Genomic DNA, 6618 nt, shown 5'->3' with positions numbered 1-6618 from the left:
TCTGTCAGACTCTTCGGTTCACATTAAACCAATAGTAGGTAAATCCTCTCTCTGCCAGATATCAAGTCTGTTCAAGAGTTCTTCTTCTCTTCCATTGTATATGCTGTCTGCCACTATCTGGTGGTCTTCAGTTGACCATAGGAAGACACAAGGGGGATGCTCCACTCTTTTCTGAGTTAACTAGGGGAACTGATAGGCCCATAAATGGATGGGTGGCCACAGGAGAAGTATATTTGAGACCTTGTAAGACCTACCTGACTCAGTGAAGGTGGTGACCTTCCATCTCAGGGAGTGCTTGAGTTAATAGTACAAAAATTTATAGCAGAGTTCGATCGGTAGCGGGAGCGGAGAGCGGACCCCAGAGAGCCCTGAAAGCCCCACTGGCCAAGTCACTATCACACCCAATGGGGAGTCTCAGCCATCGCCATGGCCCCAGTCACCACCAAGGCAACCATGAGCAGCGAGGCTGAGACCCAGCAGCCACACACCGCCGCCCTCAGCACCACCGACACCAAGCCTGGCTCCACGGGCAGCGAAGCGGGTGGGGATCCTCCATGCAATTAATTTCCGGAAAAATACCAGAAGAGTGAGAGTGGGAAAAAGAACAAGGGATCGGAAAGTGCTCCTGAAGGCCAAACCCAACAACACCGACCCTATCGCAGGCGAAGGTTCCTGCCTCACTACTTGTGGAGACCCTATGGGCATCGACCACAGTATTCCAATCCTCCTGTGCAAGAAGTGATGGAGGGTGCTGACAACCGGGTGCAGGAGAGCAAGGTAGACCAGTAAGACAGAATATGTATCAGGGTTGCAGACCACGATTCTGCAGGGGCCCTCCTAGCCAAAGACAGCCTAGAGAGGACGGGAATGAAGAGGACAAGGAAAATCAAGGAGACCCAGGGTCAGTAGCCAACTCAGCGTCGGTATCGCCGCAACTTCAATTACCGACGCAGACGCCCAGAGAGCCCTAAACCACAAGATGGCAAAGAGACAAAAGCAGCCGATCCATCAGCTGAGAATTCGTCAGCTCCCGAGGCTGAGCAGGGCAGGGCTGAGTAAATGCCGGCTTACCATCTCTACCATCCCATCCGGTTTGGTCATGCAACAAGAAGAAATGAATATGAAATTCCAGCAATAAGGAATGAACAAAGGTTGGAGTTGAAGACCTTAAGTGCTTGCTTTTTGCCTGTTGACCAAATACACTAGAACTATCTGCATTATCTATGTAGCATGGCGTTTTTATTATTTTTACCTAAAGATGTCTCCTTTTGGTATGACAAACGTATTTTTTTTTCCTTTTAAAAAAGAAGGTCTGGTTTTTCTCAATACACCTTTAATGGTTTTTAAATTGTTTCATATCTGGTCAAGTTGAGATTTTTAAGAACTTCATTTTTAATCTGTAATAAAAGCTTACAACTTGATTAAAAAAACAGTAAACAAACTCCAAGAACCTGTTAATAAAGGTCTTAAATTAGAAAAAAAAATTATAACAGAGGTAAGTGTTTGGGAGAAAAAAGACAGAAAGCTACAGTATATTCCAGTTCAGAATGTTATAATAGTAATGGTAATGCTTAGATTAATTTTAACTCTATTATAAAGGTTAATACAAAAAGTATTACAGTAAGTGTTGATGGATTTGCATTTTACAAACTACCTCTTGCACATAGATTCTCAGGACCAAATAGGACTTTATTCTTGGGAATTAAGGCCAACATTTGAAAAACTGGACTGCATGAAACAAAAAAGCTTCTGTACGGGAAAGTAAATAGTTAGCTGAGTGAGAAGAAACACTCACAAAATGGGAGAAAAACAGGTAGGAGATTAATATCTAGAACTCACACAGAAGTGAAAAAAAAAGCACCAAGAAAAAGTATAGCCCAATTAAAAATGGGCCGTAAAAACCAAAGCTGCAGAATCTGCAAAAACACACCTTAAGTGCCTTTCCCTAATAATGAGATTGATAACTAACTGATATGCCATCATAGAGCCCTCATCTAGTAGCTGATGGAAACAGAAGCAAACACCCACAGCTAAACATTGAGCCAAACTCCTGGAATCCAGTGCACAGAGGGAGGAGTGATAAGAAAAGGGGTCAAGACCAGGCTACAGAAACCCACAGAAACAGCTGACATGAACAAGGGGGAGCTCATGGACCCCAGACTGATAGCTGGGAAACCAGCATTGGACCTACTCAGACCCCCTGAACATGGGTCTCAGTTAGAAGGCCTGAGCAGTCTAAGGGACCTCTGACAGTGGAAACAGGATGTATCCCTGATTCACAAAAGGACTTTGCGAGCACACTTCCCCATGGAGGGATACTCCCTTAGCCTAGAGGCTGAGGGAGAGTCTAGACCCTACTCCAAATGACTTGACAGATTTTGATGATTCCTCCTGGAAGGCCTCACCCTTCCTGTGGAATGGGTGGGGAATGGGATGGGAGGGTGGGAGAGAAAAGGAACTGGGATCGATATGTAAAATACTACTACTACTACTACTACTACTAATACTAATAATAATAATACAAGTGCGCATGTACGCTGGAGCCAGGGTCCAATTTGCAAGCAGCCTAGTTTGTTTTATGTTGTGATAAGCACTGTTGCTCGTTTTATCTCCATGACTCACTCAATTTGATTCCTTACATCACCCAGGACCTCCTGCCTAGGGATGAAACAGTTCACAGTGGTCCAAGCCCTCCCACATCATCAGCAATCAAGAAATTTCTTCAACAAAATACCTACAGGCCAACATGATGGAAGCAATTCCTCAACTGAGATTCTCTCTTCCCAGATGTGTTTAGTTTTTTTGTCAAACTTAGAAAAAGTAACCATTACAAGTCTTGTTCCTAGGGAACCATCTACAGTGTTTCTTGCAATAGGTTCTCTCACTTGGAGGTTTGAAACACAAAACAGGCTAGACTTTCTGGCACGTAAGGCCCAGGGCTCTGCCTTTCTCCAGCTCTAGAATGACAAACTAATACCACTAAGCTCAGCTTTTTGAATGGATACTTGGTAGCAAGCTCAAGTCCTCATACCTTTGTGACGAATTCTTTGCTGACCAAGCCATCTCCTCAGCCCACTATGGCATTGTGTATGTATGTGTGTGTGAAGAAGATTTTTAAAAGGAAATTTGTTTATTTTTATTTTATGTCTGTGAGTGTTTCTCACTGTGAATGTCTGTTCACCACATGCATGCGGTGCCCACAGAAGCCAGAGGAACGCATCAGATACCCACAAAACTGCTCATGAGGCACCATGTGTGGGCTGGGGATTGAACTCAGGTTCCATACAAAAGTAGCAAGTGCTTTAAATCACTGATCCATCTCTCCAGCCCCCACATACATAATTTTAAAGATCCACTTGATTATATGGGTCTTAAGTGTGACAACATCATGTTGTAATGCTGTGTTGGATATGACTGGACCTGATGGTTACTGAAGAATGTGCTGTTTGGCTTAGATGAATTTATGTCATTTCCTGATTTTCTCTCATGATTATTATCTTTCATACCACTTCATATGAAACCTAGTGTTTTGTGACATTTGCTCACAAATGAACATGCATACACACCTACACACACACACACACACACACACACACACACACAACCTCATGGTGTTTGAAGTAAGCACACAATTTTGTGTAGGTTCACAGCTACCTACCACATCCCTTTCCTGTTTTTAGCTTTTTTTTTTTTTTTTTTTTTTTGATTCTCACCCAGAACTCATAATCCTCCTGCTTCAGTGTCCCAAGTATCTGGAATTATCTCCAGACCTAGCTTCCCATTTTATTTGTCTAACTTCATCTGACTGTTGTTTGAATCAAGCATGGGATTTCAATCTTCCTAATTCTGACACTTGCTTTGTGACCCCCAGTAATCTGTCCTAGAGAGCTCTCTGGGTGACATATGTGTTGAAAGTTCTTGAATGTCTTCAGTGAAGCTCATGTCTGCTGTTTTCTTATTGATGTTCTGTCTTGATGTTATATCCAATGTTAAAGTAGACATGGGTGTCTAGTATAGCATTACCTCTATCTCTCCTTACATGCTTGTATGGAATGGTATGGAATTAATATGTATTATATACTTTTAGTTGTCCATTCTGATGTCTTAACTCAGAATGACAATATAGAATGATCTTCTTTGTCTCCTGTGTCAAATATTTCATCTTGATTTTATTTTGCATACTATAAATGTGGTTACTACCTCTTTGGTCTATCTATCATCTATATGTCTTTCTATCTCTGCATCTCTCTCTCTCTCTCTTCCTCTCTATCTATCTAAAAAAGAAGTAAATCAGATGGGCAAATGGAAGGCATGTGCTTTCTTTTTATTTTCAACCTAGAAGAAAAGGTGACTTACCTAAGACCTGAGATGATTATCCTTCATTGTTAATGAGACTAGATTTATAATCATCTAAGAGATATACTTCTAGGTGTGTCTGGGAGGACATTTTCAGGGAGGTTTAACTGAGGAAAAAAGACTCACATTGAGTGTGGATGGCATCAAGCAACAAAGGAAGGCTGGAGAGATTGCTCATTCAGTTAATGCGCTTGCTTACCTCTTATGAATATAATTGCTTGTTGTTAATGTTCATCAACCCTCAATAAATGGTAAAGGATGATCTTTCTAGATATTTTCAATTTTAACATCTGCTAGTTTAAAGAGCAAATCTTCCTCTGTAAGGAAGCTGCTTGCTGCCATATTTCACCATTAAGTTTGCCTGCTCTTGTTCCTTGTATTACATTGTAAAATAAAATTCAAAGGCTCCATCCACCCTCAAATTCCTTCTGTATCTCCTGCCTCCCTTCTCAAATCCATGATTCCCTCTTGAATTATCATTGTTACATATACATACAACTTATTCTATCCATTTAGTATTGCTCTTGTGTACCTATTACTGGAGTTGATCACTTGGGATTCAACAACCTATGGAGAAGGCCTAGAGAAAGCTGATTCTCCTTTTCAATAGCCATTGACCGCCTGTAGCTCTTCATCTAAAGTTGGGGCCATGTGTAATCTCCCATGTCAATATCTGCACATCAACTCATCATGTCATTGTTTCTCTTCTTTTGCCAACCAAGTTGAGATTTCATGGGTTCATTTTTTCCTCTCAACATATAGGGGACTCATCCAACAGCAGGCATCTTGTCAAGATTTGAGAGCCTCTGGCTCTCAAAATCCTTTCCCCCCCCTTTCCCATAATTTCCCCCTGAGCCTTGAGTATAGGATATGCATTATAAATATGTAAGGTTTCAGAAGACACCACACACTTTGGACACAGGGTTTGAAGTAATAAAGCATGTACTGACCTGGTGGCATCCTCCTTGAGAACTGGTTCTCAAAGTGCCAGAAGATGCTCTGCAAGCTGCCAAATGAGGGGAGCAATCTGTAATCCCATCAAACTGAAAAATCTACAAGCCACATTAATGAGTGGTCCAGCAAAATATCCACAACAGTGCAACTGTGGCACTACTGCCTTGTGAATAACCAATAGTTATCTAATCAGATGTAATGCCCACTTAGTAAAAAGGGATTCATGTCTGGTATTGTAAATCTATACAGCTACCTGTGACTAGAGAGATCATAGAGGAGAACCTACTACTTTCCTTTCAGAATTTCTAAGATTTATTTATTTTTATCTTATATGCATGTTTGCCCTCATGTGCATTCATTTGCCACATACAGGCATATGGCCCACAAAGGCTAGTAGAAGGCCTCGGAACACATGGAAATGGAGTTATTGACAGCTGTGAATTGCTACATATGGGTACTCAGAATTGAATCTGGGCTCTCTGGAAGGACAGCAAGTGCTCTTAACTACCGAGCCAGTTCCCAAAAGCTTAAGTTTGTATTTCTTTTTTGAATTTTTTATTGATCAATTGGGACTTTCACATCATGCAACATGAATGCACTCACATCCCAGTCTTCCCCTCTACCTCCCTCCCCTGTGACATCCCCACCTAAAACAAATGTCCATTTTGTGTTGTCCATATACTCATTGGTGCATGGTCAAATTCCTAGTGGTCAACTTCCTAAGAGGGGATAAGTCTTTCTCCACCTGCATCCCTACCAGAAACCATCAACTGAGGAGAGCTGTGTGGTGCCAGGAGTTGGGCAGGGACATCTCTTCCGTGAACCCATAGGGCTGTGGGTCAGTGAGGGGTGGGGGCAGGTTTCCCATGAGTGGCAAGGTCAGTTTTCCAGTGTCTGTGAATATTAACATGGCTTCAGGCAACAGCCCAGACCACTGGCATCAACATGGGCTTCAGAGGTTACACTGAGCTGCAGACATCAACATGGCCCTTGGCCATGGCTGTACCAGGACCACTGACCCACTTGTGGCCCTCAGCAGTTGCATGGGTCAGAGTCTTGACATGACCTCAGGTGGTTACATATGCCACTCACATCAGCATGATGCCCCAAGGTAGCAAAATATCCCCAAGGCATTGGGCAGTGGCATGCGCTGCCAAAATGCACATAGATCTCAACCCTGGGGCAACAGTGTGGACTACAGACAACAACATGGCCTCTGATGGCATCATGGGCCACAGTGGTCCTTTGAAAGACCCCCAGAGCTTGGGCCTTCATGCTCTGACTCAGGAAAGGTGACACCCCAAATCA

General features: G+C 42.7%; 1 pseudogene; it reads left to right on the top strand.

Moving 5' to 3' along the window:
• Nucleotides 1-426: 426 nt before the first annotated feature.
• On the top strand, nucleotides 427-1073 carry LOC127238516 (Y-box-binding protein 1-like; annotated as a pseudogene).
• The last annotated feature ends 5545 nt before the right edge of the window (nucleotides 1074-6618 follow it).

Source organism: Phodopus roborovskii, unplaced genomic scaffold (genome assembly GCF_943737965.1).
Source record: "Phodopus roborovskii unplaced genomic scaffold, PHOROB, whole genome shotgun sequence".
Classification (NCBI taxonomy): domain Eukaryota; kingdom Metazoa; phylum Chordata; class Mammalia; order Rodentia; family Cricetidae; genus Phodopus; species Phodopus roborovskii.
This window is presented reverse-complemented; position numbering and strand designations above follow the sequence as displayed.